This window comes from Cynara cardunculus (genome assembly GCF_001531365.2).
Source record: "Cynara cardunculus var. scolymus isolate 2C chromosome LG 3, CcrdV1, whole genome shotgun sequence".
NCBI lineage: Eukaryota > Viridiplantae > Streptophyta > Magnoliopsida > Asterales > Asteraceae > Cynara > Cynara cardunculus.
In genome coordinates this window covers 21,440,744-21,459,264 of record NC_037530.1, presented here as the reverse complement: position 1 = coordinate 21,459,264, position 18,521 = coordinate 21,440,744, and positions in this window count along the sequence as shown.

Sequence of the window (18,521 nt, the reverse complement as noted above, 5' to 3'; positions counted from 1 at the left end):
TTCTAACGAGGTTCCAAGATAGCAAATCCGATCAATGATGCATGCAAGCTCCTATCATTGATAAAACATGATCAGACCTTACATGCAAGGGCTCTCTCCTTCTTTCTTAGAGATTAAAGAATATGGGTCATAGATTATCATCCCAACGAAGACACATGCAGGTCTTTGATGATCAATCTCTCCTCTTTAAATCCCATAAATTTTCTTAAAGAAACGAGTAGGAAGAAGGATGAAAATTTTCAAGTTTCTTAAGAGAATAACACAGCTCAAAACATACCTTTTCTTAAAATCTTTGAACAAACTCTTAAGAGCAGCAGAATCTTTTTAGATTGCAAGAAGATAGAACCGGCTGGATGGTGGTCGAGTTTAGAGAGAGAATTGGTAAGCTGGAAGTTTGGAGAATGAAAATTTTTAGAGCAGGAGGGGGGTATTTATATGGGGGCTTTTGAGGAGAAATAGGCTGGCCTCTAAAGGCCCAAGCCCAAAAAAATAAATAAATAAAACCCCACTAATTTAACCGAACAAAACAACTAGATAAAAGAACTCCACCCCTTTAATAAAACTTGGCGAATAAAAATGGAATTTTGGTAATTTTAAATTTTTAAATACAAAACTTATAACATCGACTTTATTTTATGTGGAACATTCCAAACTATTAGGCATTGCATATCTAAGTTTGTTGACTATCCGCCGAAACGTGATCCAACGATCTAATCTTAGGAATTAAGCAAGATGATCTCTAATCATCGAAGCTAAATCCTCGAAAAACTTAATTCTCAACAAGGATCCTAAAATAAGGTACTAACCTGGAATCCCGAAGTGACAGATTGTCACAATAAGCTTTCTTCATATATTTCGTTGTACTTGTTACATTCTCAACAACCGCGACCAACTGGGAAAGTTCGATCCCAAAGCTGATGAATGAATCTTTCTTTGATATTCTTTTGTATCCAAAGCCTTCAGAGTATTCAACAAACGAAGACAAACAATAGAGGAATCTATTCATGTCACTTTTGACGAATCTCAGTCAGCTAATTCAAAACCCATCTCAAATGATGAGGATGAATTAGAAAACTAGATGATCTCTCACTATGGACAACTTGAAGCTTCTTACAGTGCTCCTCTTAACACTGAATCTCTAGAAGCTGAAGATGATCCACTCATCATTTCAGTTTACAGCTAGTCACTCCACTGCATCTTCTTCAGAGATCGCTGCAGTGCCCATTAGTTGTATTCCTCATTCTATTTTAAACAATGATCTATCAGTAAATGAAATGCCTTCAGTTTTTGAACCTGTTTCAGTTGCTGAATCTGAGGCTCCTTTAGCAATAGTTCCTATTACTGAAGTTACTACTGCTGAAGCCTCATATTTTATACCTGAACTTGTCTATTCAGATGAAGCTCCTCTACCGGCTCAGCGATAGACCAAAAGCCATCCAATTCATCAAATTCTTGGTGATCCAGATGCAGGTATCAAGACACGTCGAGGTCTAGGTAATATCTGTCTCTTTGTCAACTTTCTTTCTTTTGTTGAACCCAAGAAAATCAATGATGCTATCTCTTACCCTAGTTGGGTTCTTGCTATGCAAGAAGAGCTCATTGAGTTTGATAGGAACAAAGTCTGGTACCTTGTCCCACGTCCATCTGACAAATCAGTGATAGGCACCAAATGAGTCTATCGCAACAAGCTGGATGAAGATGGTGTGGTAACCCGCAATATGGTTTGGCTTGTTGCTCAGGGTTATAGACAAGAAGAAGGAATCAACTATGACGAAACCTTCGCACCAGTAGCTAGACTCGAAACAATTCGACTTTTTCTAGCCTTTGCTACCCATATAGACTTCAAGGTCTTTCAGATGGATGTAAAGAGCGCTTTCCTTAATGGAAAACTTCATGAGGAAGTTTATGTTGAACAACCTCCAGGGTTTCTTGACCCTAAGTATCCAAACCACGTCTACAGGTTGGATAAAGCTCTTTATGGGTTAAAGTAGGCTCCTCGTGTCTAGTATGATACCCTTTCTTCTTTTCTCATCTCTGAGAAATTTTCTCGTGGAAAGATTGACAAGACCTTATTTCTTAGGAAAATTAAAGGTCACATCATTCTCGTCTAAATTTATATCGATGATATTATTTTTGGTTCCACTAATCCCTCTTTGTGTTTTCGTTTCGCTGAACGCATGAAGAAAGAATATCGGATGAGCATGATGGGAGAACTAACATTCTTTTTAGGTCTCCAGATCTAACAAACTGATAAAGGTATCTTTATCAACCAAAGTAAGTATCTTCCAGACATGCTGAAGAAGTTTGATTTATCCAACAGTTCATCTATGAAGACTCCTATGGCTCGTCCACTCACTCTCAACAAGGATTTAAATGGAAAGCCTGTAAATGTGACTGTTTATAGAGGAATGATCGGCTCTTTGTGGTATCTCATAGCTAGCCGACCCGATATCATGTACTCCACTTGCTTATGTGCAAGATATTAAGCTGAACCTAAGGAATCCCATCTGATCGTTGTTAAACGCATATTCAGATATCTTAAGAGAACTCCTAATATGGGTCTTTGGTACCCTAAAGGTTCAGGTTTTGACCTTATTGGTTATTCGGATAGTGATTTTGCAGGTTGCAAAATTGATAGGAAAAGCACCACTAGAGGCTGTCAACTTCTAGGTGGAAAGTTGGTGAGCTGGACAAGCAAAAAGCAAAAATTCAGTGTCCACATCAACAGCTGAAACTGAATATGTAGCCGCTGGTAGCTGCTGTGCCCAAATTCTTTGGATGGAAAATCAGCTACTGGACTACGATCTTAAGTTTTCGAGGATTCTTATTTATTGTGATAGCACCAGTGCTATTGCTAACAACCCTATACTTCACTCCAAGACCAAACATATTGAGATCCGATATTATTTTATCAGAGATCATGTTATGAATGGTGATATTGAACTTCACTTTGTTCCAACTGAGTGTCAACTCGCTGACCTTTTCACCAAGCCTCTTGATGAGACAAGATTTAATATCTTGATTAGCGAATTGGGTATGTTGAACACTGAAGATTAATCTTCATGTTTTATACTAACTCAGTAAGTAAAATGATTCAGTGCTCTATCTCTAACACTGAACTTTTGAGTAAATATATTTATTCTCTCTCAGGTATGATTACTCTTCTATCTCTAACACCGAACTTAAAACCTTCAATGAAGCTTTCTCATCTTCAATGTTAAAATGTTCTAAAAGGTGGTCTCATTGATTCTCTCCACTCACCACATCTTCAAGTATATCTTTATACTTATCTTAAAAATCTAAACGATCACTGAATCCTTTCTTATCAGTGATCAAAATGTTTTTTAAATGTCAGTTTCAGTGAATCTTTTATCACTAAATCTGATGTCTTAAAACCATCACTGAATATTTCTCTTTAGTGATAAAATGTTTTAAATGGGGTTATCAGTTTTTTTACACTGAATGACTCTTCATTTTCTTAAAAACTATTTGTTTTTAAAAGAAAATAGTTAATGAACCGTCTTTATGACGACATTCTTTATTTACTATGCGCAACGCTTTGAGACGCGTAAAAGGTTCTGTCATTACGCTACCTCATTTAATGTCATCCAATCATGGATGAGAACGTGGTATCTTTTTCATCATGACCACTTTCACGAACCGTCGTCTTTTCTCTCTCTCATATTATTTCTCTCTCCTCCTACCTATAAATATGAGACTTCTTCTCCATTTTTCTCTTTACGCTTTCAAATTTMTTAGACGAACCTCTGCTAAGATTTCTCCAAAGCAAGAACTCTCTCTAAATCTTCAAACCCTTTTCGACCTTTCCTCTCAATCTTCAAAGGTCAGAATCTTCTTTTCTACTTAGTAACAAGAAATATGTTTAATATGATTAAGAACTTTGTTCTCTTAATACATTAAACTGTAAAGATTTTAATCATTTCCTTCATGGTTATAATCTTGTTTCTTTAAACACATTCTACTTGAAAAACCCTAATCTTTTAATGATTTTTCAAAAGAAGTTTTTCCTAGTTCAAAAACTTTTCCTATAATCTTACCATAAACTCTTGGTTTATTTCTAACAAACCTGTTTGTTTTTATTATTATTAATACAAACAAATGGCTGCCAAGAACGTCAACTTCTCCCTTGACGAGATCTCTATCAAGGCTAACAACCACATTGCCTTGTTGGAGATACCTTCCTCCAAAGCACATTACCAAGACGCGGTTGACTTCCTCAAGCAGTCGTCGTTGGGTTTCGCTCTCAACCATGAGCCCATCATGGTGAAAGAACTTCTTCAGCAGTTCTGGCTTACTGCAGAGTTTGTCGAAGTCAAAGACAAGGCTGGACGCCAGATGGAGCAGATCCATTTCAGTTTCAATCGCATGGAAGTGAACTTTAGCGTGTCTATACTCCGGTTAGCTCTTCGTCTTCCCAAGGGTCCCTTCGACAGCGAACCCTCCACCGCCGAGATCATCGATTTTCTTGATGCCATTGGCTACCAGTGGCCAGTGAAGGACTCCAACGCCCCTCTAAAGTCCTTGACAAAGAATGAGAAGAACAGGATGTCAGCTGTCTGGCAATACCTGTTTTCTCATTTCATCCAGTGCATGGGTGGAAAAACTGGAGTTCAGGACCAAGCCTCTAGGACCGCCTTGATCATAAGCGTATATGTGATTCAGCGTCGCAATATAAATTATGTTGCGGTCATTTTCGTTGACCTGGTGCTCAAGTTGAACAAGCGCCAGCGAGAAAAGGTGGTGCTTTACACCAGGTTTCTTTCGATGGTGTTCTCCAAGATCTTTAAAGATCTTTACCCCAAAGAAAGAAACCTTCCGGTTTTCAAGCTTGGATCCAGGATTCTGGATCATAAGCTGAGGGACGGTGATGTGGCACTATCTTCCATCGTGTCCATCACTACCTCTTCTCCTCAGGTCGACATTACAAGGGAAAACCCTCCGCGTCTATCCAAGCGACCAAAACCCCTTCAAAACCACCTTCTCAACCAACTATTGGTTCTCCTTAGAGAGCCAAGAAGTGCAAAAAGGGGACAGCCATGTCACTAGCTGGGGCCTCTCAAAAGGCTTCAGTTATTGAAACTAGCCTTATCCCCGAGGCGTCTTTTGCTAACCCTCCCAGCTCTTCATTGATTTCTTCCATCACTGTCGTATCAGTGGTACCTTCACTAACCACTTCAGTAACCCAAATCCCTGAAAGTGTGAATATCAGCGCTGCCACTGCTGAACACCCACGTCTCTTCTCAATCATTTTCTCTTATGCTCCTTCCTTGGTCTTTACACATGTCCATGATGTATCAGCGACTATCCTTCCTGATACTGAGACACGCACCACTGGACCTGAGGTTGCTTCTCTCGATGCTCCTCTGCATACGGATGTCCATCCTCTCGAGGACATCTTTGCTCACGCCAGTGACAATCCTTTTGATGTCACTGATGGCCCCTCAAGTATTCCATCTTCCTACCCTTTCTTTTCTTCTAACCTTGAGCTTTCTGCTCACACTTCTTCTTTTTCAGGTCCTTCTTCGATACATCAGTCTGATGCTCAGGAAGTGGAAGAGGAAGAAAGAGAGAAAGATAATGAGGAGAAAGAGAGAAAGATGATGGAGGAGATGCAGAGATCGATGATGCCTATGATATGGCATCTGACATCAAACTTCTCCTTCCAGCCATTGATACCGTCCTCTGCAGGATCAACGAAGTCCACCAACAGATGCCCCGCCAAGGTGATCTTGATGCGAACTTCCTTGCCATCTAGGCGGACGTTCAAGAAGTTCAGAGTCATCTCCAGACTCTCCAAGAAGCYATTCAAGCCAACACCGATGCCATTGTTGTTCTTCGCGCCCAGCTCTATGAGACGCATGAGGTAACGACAACTCTAGCCAGTGTTTTGAAAAGGCTAGAGGATATAATGGTTCTCCAACGTCAGCGCTTGGACGAACTCTCTGGCCAATTCTCTCAAGTATTAGCTAGAGAAGGGGAGATGAGGTCCGACGCTAGTGAATCATTCGATGTTGTGCTTACTCCTTCTCATGTTGTTGGTTCAGTATCAGCTACAGCTGCAGTTGACGTTGAGGCTCCTAGAACTGAAACAGTTGCTGCTCCTGTAATCCTGACCACCAAAGCTGCTCCAATTGAGGTTGTCGATGCCATCCCTAGGGATGATGCCCATACCATCACTGCTGTTGGTGATGATGATGATGATGAAAATGAAAATGATGATGATGATGATGATGATGATGATGATGAAGATGATGATGAACCTACCATTCCAGACACCAGAAATGATCTAGATGGCGATGACGACGATGATGATGAAGATGACTTTACCATCAAGTTCCAGAAGCCATCAACCGTCACCAAAGGTGTTACTCTTGGGGATTCCGCATCTCAGGGGGAGCAAAGGCAAGGTGAATCGATTCCATCAGGGAACCAGGACCCCAAGTCGAAAGGCAAGGCGGTCGCTGAAGAAGGAAACTTGAAGGTATTGTTCAATATCCCTCAACAACCTTTGTTTGAAGACTCTACCTCTCAGGTAGTGATTACTTCAATTTATCAACTCCGTATTCCATCAACAACCTGCAGTCGACTGGAGCGGGTACCTGATCAACCCATCTCTTGTGCTCCTACTGACCAGCAAATGTCTCAGCTAAAGGAGTCACTCGACCAGACTAGAGTAAAAATCCCTCTTCGTACCTCTAGTGGTGGTGAGTTTGAATTCTTATCTGAAGCTGAAAGACTCTAGGCATTAAGGGCTGAAGAAGAGCTAGAGCTTCAAAAGAAGTAGACTGAAGACAGCTTGAAGCTGGCCAAGTCACTAGCTGAAAAAGTCCTTCCCAAGAAAAAGTCCAAGAAAACGATGAAAGCTGTCCAAGCCCAAGCTAAACTTATTTCTATTGCAGAAGCTGAGCATGAGAAGAATCTAAAGCTGGTGGAAAAAGACAAGCAATGAAGCAAAGCCAAGCTGAAAAAAGAGAGTTAGTCCCTGCCCGATTATCAGCGTCAACATCAGTAGACGTTCTAAAGATGGTGGAACGCTGGTCTCAATGCTCATCACCAGGGACAATCTTGATGCCGTTACCGAGTATCATTCCTACCTAGGCCGTTATGGATTCAGCGAATGGATGGAGATCAGACAAGCCATTCAGTAATCCAAGTCGAGACACAAGACATTTATCGAGGACGCCATCAACGAGCTTATCAAAAGTATGTCCAGGTATGTCAAGGTCCCTAACAGGCCAACTCTAAAAAAGGGTGGGAAGAAGAAACTCAAGCTCTCCGCTCCTAATGATGGACCATTCCTAAGGAACGAACATGAAATAAGGTTCTTCTTAAATGAAGTCCTAAAGGGTCATAAGAGTACAGACATTTATATGTTGAATCTTGACTTGCTAGATAAGGGTCCCTATACACCCAACTCTGTGCATTTTAAACCTGAGTTAGGAGTTATATTCCTTGACTATGAAGGTGAAGTCAGATTTCAGAGAATGTCAGAGCTACATCTATGTCCAATGGATCATTTGGTTTATCTTTTGCCCTGGATAGATGATAGCATGCCTGGAAAAGTCATAGATCCGAAGATACGAAGGGATCTCCTACGTCGAAGAAAACTTGGTGAAATGTACGTGGGTACATAGATCTAAGAGCTCTAGAATAGTTTCTCTTTGTAACAACAATCCACTTTTCCTTGTAGCTTCATGTACTATGTCTACTTTCAGTGATTGTACTTATATTCTGTAAGTTCTAGACATGTACTGTAATAYTTGTAATATTTTCTATGATTAATAAAATGAGTATTCCATGTACTTCTCTGAAAAAGATCCCTGAAAAAAGTAATAGGGACACAAGTCTATGAGTTCTGATGTTACTTTTCTCATTCGCTGACAATCTAAGTCAATGAATAAGCTTTCAGTTTCAGTTTCCGTACTTGCAATTTTCTTAGATATAACTTATGAAAATTTTCAAGCTGAGACTGGTTAACTAAAAAAGATCCCAAAATAGTAAAAAGGGACATGTACTTTATATGTAACTTTTCCTTACCATTATTTGATAAGATAATCTTCTTTATGTTATCTTGTAATCATCAAATAGGGGGAGATTGTTGATCCTCTCTCTCAGTGATTTGATGATAATCCCTTCTCACTTATACGTTGTATTTATGTTTCTGTATTTTCAGTTCCAGCGATCTTCACTGAGTATGTTCAGTGATCGTTGAAGAACTTGCATTGTAATTCTATCAGAGACAGCAATACTTCAAGATGACAACACTCACACCAAAGAACCTTCAGCAAACATCGAAGACTGAAACTAAAGATTAGAGACTAACGAGTACGTGATCTGAAGCGGTATTCAGTGATTACAAGTCTGTCTACATATGTGTGAAGACTGCTCAAGCTTCAGCGAATGATGATGAGACCGTCAGGTCATTCTAGCATTCGGCGATCAAAGGAAGCTTGCCTAGCACGATTGTTGTTGTCTTGTCCTTATGCACACAAAGGAAAAAACCCATACCCTTATGAAAGTTGGTACGGTACGGAGCCTACTAGTCGACTCTATTGTCCACCAACTTTAGGTAACGATGTCTGCTCATGAATAGTGTTTTTTGTACTATTCACTGTTGCAAAGGACAAGTCTTCCACTTAAGGCTTGACACACTCTCTAACCCTACCTTATTGCATTAAATGAACATTTAATGCACTGGGTATAAATAGAAGTGTTTCTTTTCCATACAGAGTGCGCGCAACTCACTCTCTAACCCTAATTCTTACTTCAAGCATTTTCTAGCTTAAGTAAAGGATCTTCTCCACGGCATTTCTTTTCTTGTATTTGCTAAGACTTTGTGTGTAACTAAAGATTGTTTAGATAAGATTTTACTACCTTATCTTTTCGTAAATAATCTTGTAAAATCTGTATTAATCTTCTTTATCAATATATATTTTTAATTTAAAAATATTGTGTTTGTATTCATCCCCCCCTTCTACAAACTATTTATCTTCTTGTAGACCCTCACGGGACCAACAATATGGCATAAAGGTAGAGTTCCATGCCTCTACCACCTCTGTTCTGTGCTCCTTGGAAGAGCTAAAACTCACAATGGCTCATGCAGAGCCATCAACTTCTGCATCTGCCTTGGATGATGTTCGAGCATCCATTGCAGCCTTGAAAACTAAGTCAAAGACGAATGCCACTTTACTCGAACTCCAATTGGAATTGATGGCAAGCATAAATGCCACCCTGCAAAGGGTTCTTGATCACATCCAGAGGGAGGATTCATAGGCAAAAGTCACCCTACTCTCTATGGACCAATTTGAAAGGTTTACAAAAAACATGGTCAGGCTTAATGAACAAGCCTTGATTCCCACAGGTGCCCTTATTGACTACATCACCAAGAGGGAAATGGTGGCGCTGAGCGATAAATTGCTATAGAAGGTCTCCACATTCACCTTAGAATTCTACTCCACAGGCAAGACCGCAATTGTCGAGATGCATCGATCTCTGGCAGTATTCAAATTAAGAGCTGGCGTAGAGATCACCAAAGCCACCCAAGCAGCAACAAATATAGTGGAGCTATTTGATGAGAAGGTGAAGCAGATGCCACCCTCTGATCTGAAGAAAAAGAGGAAGAGGAGATTGAGGAAACAAGAGTCGCGATGTACAGAAAGCTCAAAGAGGCGAAGAAGGTTTGATGATCAAGAGGATCAAGACGAATCTGGTTCTCAAGACCATCAAGAGGGGGAGAGCTCTCAACAGAACACAACTCAAGTTGTCCTCACCTCCTTTGTGCCTATCAATGAATCACATCCAGAGCTTGCTCAAGAGCAACAACCTTAAGATAAACCATAGCATGCCTCTTCAGCTATCCTTGGTGAAGAAAGGGACTCATCCTTGAAGCTACTCACTCATGCCTACGGCTCTTCGTCAACATAATCATCCTCCTCTGAAGCATTCCTAACGCAAGCTCTACCTCAACCTGTCAAAGACAAAGAAGAAATTTGTCGTGAATGTTATAGAATCTGAGTCTAAGGATCAACCCCTTGTTGCAAACCGGTGAATCCAACAAGACTCACCTTTGCGTCTACGTCTGCTCCAACAGTTCTGGCTCCAGAGCCAAGTCGACCTATGCACCAAGATTCAAAACAAAACCCACAAGATCCTATTCAACAAGAAGCCATCAAGAGCAAACCTCAGAGCTCCAATCTCGTCTACGTCAGAGTATAACAAATTAGGGATTAGATAGACGCAATGATGAGGCCTCTTCCCAAGAACAAAGAGATTGAAGACCTTATTGCTGATGAGAAAATTTATCAATTTTTATACAAAGACAGGGAAGAGGTGCCGAGAATCAAAATCAACGTGCATCATATGGCCCAATAACACATAAGGCAGAGGTTCCTTTGTTAGTCTACTCTGCCCATGCGAGAAGTTCACTTCTGCGATGGGATTAAGCAGGTACACGACATCACGAAGAGGACTTTCACCCACAACCAGATAATCTTTCATCAATACATGGTGGAACTGTCTTAGGGACAAATAAGTGTTTTCATTGACTGTGATCTCATAAATCTAAACTCTTGGGATCTTCTCACTTTGTACTTTCATACGGACCATAAGAGGGGCAAAGGGATCAATTTCATGCTTGCCAACTCTGCTACACGACAAACGATGACGGATCTATTGGAGTTTAGAAGCAAGGTGGACTTTCAATTTCGTACTCACCTCCTTTGGACTTCCAAATGAAGATCTTGGAGGCATCAAGTTCATCCCTTCCTGGACAGTCATAGTTGAGCCAGAGTTGGGTGTTGTCTTCGAAACAAGCTCAAACAGAAAGTATTATTCAGAGCAGACCAATGATTCAAGTACTCAAATGCTACTATGCATGAGATCAAGAATCATGTACTTCGAAAGGGAGACCAAGACCCCTCTACAAAAGATAGAGACTCTGAGCATATACACTCGATCGATGGTGTACTAAAATTTCGTGGGCTTCTTAGGAGGTTCATGAAACTTCAACATTTCTAGAAGTCTATCTGTAATTGTTTTTGCTTTGTACATAACTTTGTCAATTTCCAATAAAGAGTGTCTTATAGAGGACCATGTTCGCCTCTTGCTTTCAAGACTAGATTTTAATTCCAACAAGTCTTTTTATTACACTTAGGGGAAGATTATTATAATATTTATTTTAGAAGTGTAAATAAAAAGTCTCTTGCTTAAGTCAATAGGACTTAGTCTGAAAGCTTCCTGGAGCCAAGAGCTCAGATACAGAGATGATACCCGAATACAGACCTCGTCGCAGAGAGGAATGAAGACCGAAGACATGGCGCCAAAAGCCAAGTCTTCGATGCAAAGCATAACTCCAGACGCAGAGCCTTTGCACTATACATGTAGAGCCTCTGGGTCTCCAACTCTCCACTATGCATGAAGGTTCCACGGCCTATCTTACAAGTGCTCCAGTCTCAGGCCGACACATTTTCAAAAACGGTTACCTCAATCAAACACGTGGATGCAGATGTTTGGTGGACACATTGACTTCTCCCATTTCCCAAATTATGGAAGATTCATTTTCTAGAAATGCCTATAAAAGGGTATTTTCTCTAAGGTGATATTTACCAATCTTGAAAGAAAGAAGATGTGCTCCTTCCATAATCTTAAGAGATAAATTAGCACTTGTGAGAAATAGACTAGTTGAGAGATATTTTGTAAACATACAACTGTGTGTTCTTGATGTTCTTAGTGTAATCTCACTAGTATCAATTACAACCGACTAGATCAATTCTTCAAAGATTTTTGTATCTTTATCATTTCGGTTTGACTTTCTAGTTTCATAGTTATTGCTTTCGCTCACTTGTTGGCCTAAGCTATGATTACTAGTACAATTGAGGATCTAGGTTCCTACATACTTTATCTAAGGAGGAATAGGATAAGGTCTACCTAGTCATGAGCTTCAATGACATATCCCTTTCCATTCCTTATTGGAATTTTTTTTCTTTATGTATTTTGTAGTTGTCCTTATCGTGCTTGTATGCAAGGAAAAACGACCACGCTTCTTTCTCTCTTCATCATCAACATTGTCATCATGCACAACCTTTGATTTACTTTCAGTCTTCTTGAATTATAAGATATGAGAGTCATATAATTGCTTTTTGGATCCTTTAACAAGTTCTTTCTTTGATTGTTTGTTTTCTCATAATTATGCAAAGTTTCGTAAGTTGTCAGTGTGAGACTCATTTTCACCACATATGAATAAATTATGTTGCATTTTTTTATAATGGTTTTATTGCACTTTTCAACTTCAAACGGTACCAACGAAGGGCCTTTGGTCTAACGATATGTGAGTCTTTTAGCCTTCTAAGAGGACAAAGATTCAAACTACACCAAAAGTCAGAAGTATGTGTAAGTTTATTTATTCTATTTGCCATATATAAATATTATATACTTCAAAAAAAAAACTTCAAACGGTACCTTCATATAAAGCATACAAAATGTTCCACATTTATTGGTCACTAGTTATATTTAGAGTGGAACGGTAAACATTTTCAAGAAGAGACCTATGATAAAAGTTCTTACTTTTGTGTAAAAAGCAACTTGTGTCTTATCTTTGTTTGACCAGTTGATTTAATATTGACAGTGAAACTCTGTGAGATCCTGAATCAATCCCCATTTTTTATGTTCATAGGAATTTGGTTATCAAATACTCTCGAAAAAGAAGGCTAACAAGAGTTGTAGTAGGCAGGTTGAATGTAAATTTGAATTTATCAAAGACTAAATTTTATTGGGTACGATTTTATTAGGATTTTATTTTTTTCTTTGATGAAAAAATCTAGATTTAGAGATATTATTGTGTATGAATCTGATTTTTAACAATATTTTTTAATGTTGTTATATTCTCAAATTTGGGATTTTTATTATATTAGATTTAGGTTTAGGGTTTTGAGTTCTGAAAATTTAAATGTTCATTTTATGTTATGAATGAGTGGTAATGTTGGATGGTGGCGGTGGTGGGAGGTGGTTTCTAGTAACCGGTGGTGTCCTAGTGGTAAGTGTTGAATCTTCTTTAGTTGATAAATGAGGTAGGTGATGGATCTTCGATATATGTTTTCACTGATTCTACCATAAATAAGGGTACATATCACAACACATGTATTTAATATATATGGTTTAAATGTTTACTTTTACGTATTGTCAAAAGTATTAAATAAAAAGTAAACTATGATTTTTGTCTACGTGATTTGAAAAACATTCAGATTTTTGTCCCCATATGAAATTATAATTTTTGTCCCTATGGTTTGTAATTTATTATTGTTTTCGTACCTGAAACTAAATATGTTAGAACGCATCCATTAATTTAGGAGTATTTTAGTATTTTTTTATTAATTTTTCTTTTTAGTTTATTAAATTGATTTTTTGGTTTTCTTTTTGGTATATTTGTCTTTTTGATTTAATAAAACTATATATTTTTTATAAAAAAAAGGTTCAGAGATAAGAAAGTTATATTATTTTGTTATTATTTATGTAAAATATTTTTAATACAACTAGTTTTTTTATATACTTTTGTTCATCATAGGTTAAGTTTTTTATGAGTTCGATTTCCGACACTAACATCGTTCAAGTGGAAACCGTTGAGTATTTTCATGTAAGAGTATTTTAATTCTCTTTTTTCAATGGAGACCAAAGGATTATACTTTTTATAGGACCACATAATTAACTATTTTTACCAAACAAATGCATGTAATTTTATTAAGAGGATTTACAATTGTTAGTTTATAAGTCATTCAATTATATGAGACAAATGTATGTCTTATATAAATGTATTACAATAAATTTATAAAATTAATATGTTCTATTAATAAAATTGCATACATTTATTTGGTAAAAATAATATAATATAGTTAATTACCGTGTCCTATAAATATTTAATCATTTAGTGTCTACTGAAGAAAAAAGGATTAAGAATGATAAATAATTAGAGACTTACCCTTGAATAACTTTAATAGCAAAAATTGAATTAATGAGAAACTAAAACTATGATAACCATAAAAAGAAAAAAAAAAACGGTGAATTATATGAAAAACATTTAATTATTTCATCATAAATAATGACAAAATAATACATTTTTTTAGATATTAATTTTTTTATCAAAAAATATATAGTTTGATTAAATTAAAAAAATTAAAATACCAAAAAAGATATTTAATAAATTAAAAAGAAAACAAATTAAAAAAAAAGTAAAATACCTCTAAATTAAATGAAAGATTTTTAATAAATTTAATGTTATACAAAAAATAATAATAAATTATAAATTATTAGAACTAAAAAAAGAATAACACGTTACAAACGACGTGAACGAGAACTAAAATTTTAAGATTACAAAGACAAAAATTCACAATCTTATTTAAATCACAAGGACGAAAATGGTTTACTCTTAAATAAATAATAAATGATTGAAAAATAATTTTAAAAGAGTGATGGAAATGAAAAGAGGGTGGAACAGTCTGTGGAAGGATTTGACATCAAAGGACGTCTGCAAAATCCAGTCATTTCATGCAGACCAACGATACCCGACCCCCTCAATAGTCCAAACTTTATTTTGGTTATAATGAGTTAATAAAATTCTTCTTCATTTCAAAAACATATATCTATACTATATTATAAGATATTTAATAAAAAAATTTAAAAATAATTTTTTATATATAAAATATTATATATTGATGTATATTACTTACAATTCAATATTACAAGTAGAATGTACATAAACACATCTTATTAAAGCTTCATATTTAAATTCTTTTAACTAACTGTATATAAATATAATCAAATACATGATAAACATCATTTTAAATATAAAAATCTAAAATATAATTACGATAATTATTAAGTTCTAACAGAATACTCAATTATTATCTTAAAAAAATTATTTTATTAAACCAAAAATGAATTAGTTCGTTATTAAACATCAATTAAATTATAATAAAAATTTGAATTAAAGAATTACATAAAAACGACAGCTTTTAAGTAGTTAATTTAATATTAATATCGATTATTTTTTTTCAAATTTTATAATATCTTCAAATTTATAAAATAAAAACAAATTTTTTTCTCAAACCCATATAAAATGCATTATGACATTGATAGACCCAAAATATAAAACAAAACATTAAAATCAAGATATATCTCGCTGTATTGTACGAGTACCAATCTAATATTATATATATTAAATTCGTAAAAATTAATACAAAATTAAGTTTGTAAAAATAATTGATATCCAAAGCCGTCTATATAAGATGTAAAATTTTGGTTTTTGAACAAATCCCCAGAAATTTAAGGGTTCTATTTTACTTATATATGGGACCGGGGTCAATATAGTTCAATTTGTCTACTCACCTAAATGAAAAACTATCTGATTTCTTTCAAAATTAAAACAACTATTTAATTTCAATATTCGTCAAACAAAAACAAAAACGACTATTTCATATGTTTGTCTCACTTTATCATTATAAATATTTTTTTGTTTTAATTCATAAGATTTTTAATATAGTACGAAGTTTCAATTTTTATTTTACTCATTTCAAATACAAGATTCGCTTAAAAAAAAGATTGAGATAGTCTTGATATCACAATTTAATTATAGCCAAATCAATCATTAAAATATACAATTATTTTTTATTTTATTTGGATGATAAAAAAACTGTAAATAAAAAATTACAAAAGTACATTTACTATCTCCTCAATCATTATATGTTGTTTGTTTAAAATAAATAGATTTGTTTCGTCTATGAATTTTGATTGTTTTGATATTTTATCGAAATCCACAGGTGAAACTAAAAATTTCATAGTTGAAACAATGTTTTTTGTTTAAAATTCATATTGTTGTTTTGCATATGAATTTTGGTTGTTTCAAAATTTTGACCAACTTTTATAGGTGAAACTGGAATATGAATGAGATAATTAAGAAAGTTTGAACAAAATTCATAGGTAGAACAACGATTTTCATTTAGAATTTAAGGGGGGAAACAGAATGTGATAATTAAATAAATAAGATAATTAAAGAATGTGGTATCGTTATATGAAAAAAGACAAAAATACCTGGGTTAGCAATGTTTGTATTTATCTGGCGGTTAACAAATCAGAACTAAGAAGTTTATGATAACTGTAAGATTTCATAAAAACTACTCATTTAAGATATATAATTATATTTATTAAATAAAAACATATGGTTTAGTAATTTAATTTTTTTCTGACAACTAATCTAATCAAATCAAATTGTTTAGGAAAGTAAATACTATCTTTTTAACCTAACTAAGGGGCTGTTTGTTTACGTCTGTATGATACCATTAAGACTTTAAGGTCTGATTCGGTCAGACATTTTCTTGTTTGGGTAGGTTTTTAAAAAGGTCTGAATGAAAACTTTACATCTGATTCGCTCCTTCACCCACAACCCCTCCATACGATTCAGATGTGAAATTTTGACAGGTTTGCCCTCCATATTTTTTCTCTAATCATCGTTCCAGATCTGGCTCCATCGATTTCTCCAAGGGACGCTTCTGTTCTATCGATYGATTGTAGGAATCGCACCAGCAAGACCTTCTTCTCGTTCACCATTCTCGCCTTCTTCATCCTCGGTCTGACCTTCTTCTTGTTCACCTGCAAGACCTTCTTCTCGTTCTATCGATCGATTGTAGGAATCGTTCACCTGCAAGATTTCTCCAAGGGACGCTGCTGTAAAGCTTGGCACAACTGCCACCATCGTTGAAAACAAAAGGGAGAAGAAAAAAAAAATCTCGGCAAATCTAAAACAAAGGGGAGAAGAAAAAGAAAATCTCAGCAATTTTCTTGGTACAACTCCAGATGCTTCTTCTAGGTTGATGGAGAAACCAACTTTGAGATGACAATCCATGGTTTTATGTATTCCTTCCCACGGTTTTGGTACAATAAGTAATATTATAATATTGATGATAGTGGGGGTGAGGTGGTGTTGGATTGGGCTTCCATATTTTCTATTTTCCATTTAGAAATTTYTTTCAAAAATGTTGTCAAATATTAATTTTCATTAAACATAAGATTAAGGGTAAAATGGTAATTTTATGTCATTCAGACGGTTAATTCAGAACAGTTTCCAAACAACTTTTTTCTATCTGATACTAAATCATACAGAGTCTCTTAATCATTCTGACCACTTAACCATACTGCACTAAACCATTCAGCAACTGCCAAACAGCCCCTAAATATCTCTTTTTCTCTCCTACTCCTCCTTCACTTCCCATTTCCTAACTAAATCTCTCCTGACTTCTTTCTCCCCCAATACTAGATCATGCCTTCGCCTCATGCCTTCGCCTCATCGCCTCCTCAAAGCTCCATCACTGGTAATATTATTGGAAACTTATGTCGTCGTAACGTAAAGACAAAGAACTAACCCCCACCACTTCCCTATCACCTACTATAGCTCACTGAATCCATTAATATTCCACACTCCAAAATTATATCTTGCTTGAAACTTCTTGTGTTTTTGTTTATATAGATCGAAGTTGGGTTTTTGGATGGAAAATGGGTTTTTTCACGAAGCCAACAACCTTCTCCACCCTGACTTCTCCCACCACGTCGATCACCCATCCGATGAAATACATGTCCCCTTATTTCTTCTTGTTCTTTTTCTGTTATTGTTAAACCCAGATCGGACAGTAGAGTAATGCAAAGGAATTTAAAAAGAGATTGGCAGAAGAAGATGAATAGAAATCGGCTGCCGCTTTCTTTATTGAATGAAAAAAATACAATCTCTCAAAAACTTTAATCGACTCTCATGTGATGTGTTTGAATCTGTGTGTTACAAAGTGTTGATAATTCATCTCTCTTCTATTCTATGCATGTATCATTTTTTATATAGGCGATATTTACATGATAACTGAATCCTATAAATAAGGTAACTAAATCCTATAAACAAGAAAATAATCATTATCGAAAATGTGATCAACATCATCCTTCAAGATTCTGAAGATAGTCGTCCAGAGCATAGACCAACCAGAAGATAGACCAACCAGAAGATGGACCAACCAGAGGTTAGACCAACCAGAGGTTAGACCAACCAGAGGATAGACGTTTTAAGCTCAGCAGCATCTTCAGATATTCCATCCTTAGCCCCGATTACTTAATAAAACCTTTTAGAATTATTAGGATCAATTGATCCTAACAATCTCCCCCCAAAGTTTTATGAAGCAAACATCTTCATAAAGTCTTCAGGTCTTCTCCCCTCTACTTTATTGAGTAAAGCTTTAGTGTGCTTGGTATGGATGGAATTTTCAAGCTCCCCCCTGAATGTAGCTCTTTGTTCTTCATTTTCAACTCTTAGACCAAATCAGATTCAATGTGAATACAGCATCACTGATTGCACAGAATGCAGCTTTAATCTACCTACAACCCAGCACATACTTTGAAGCACAGAATAGCCACTCAACCCCAAAAGTAGCAAATTCATCCAACTAAGGGATAGATAAATGTGTGAATTTCTTGACAAA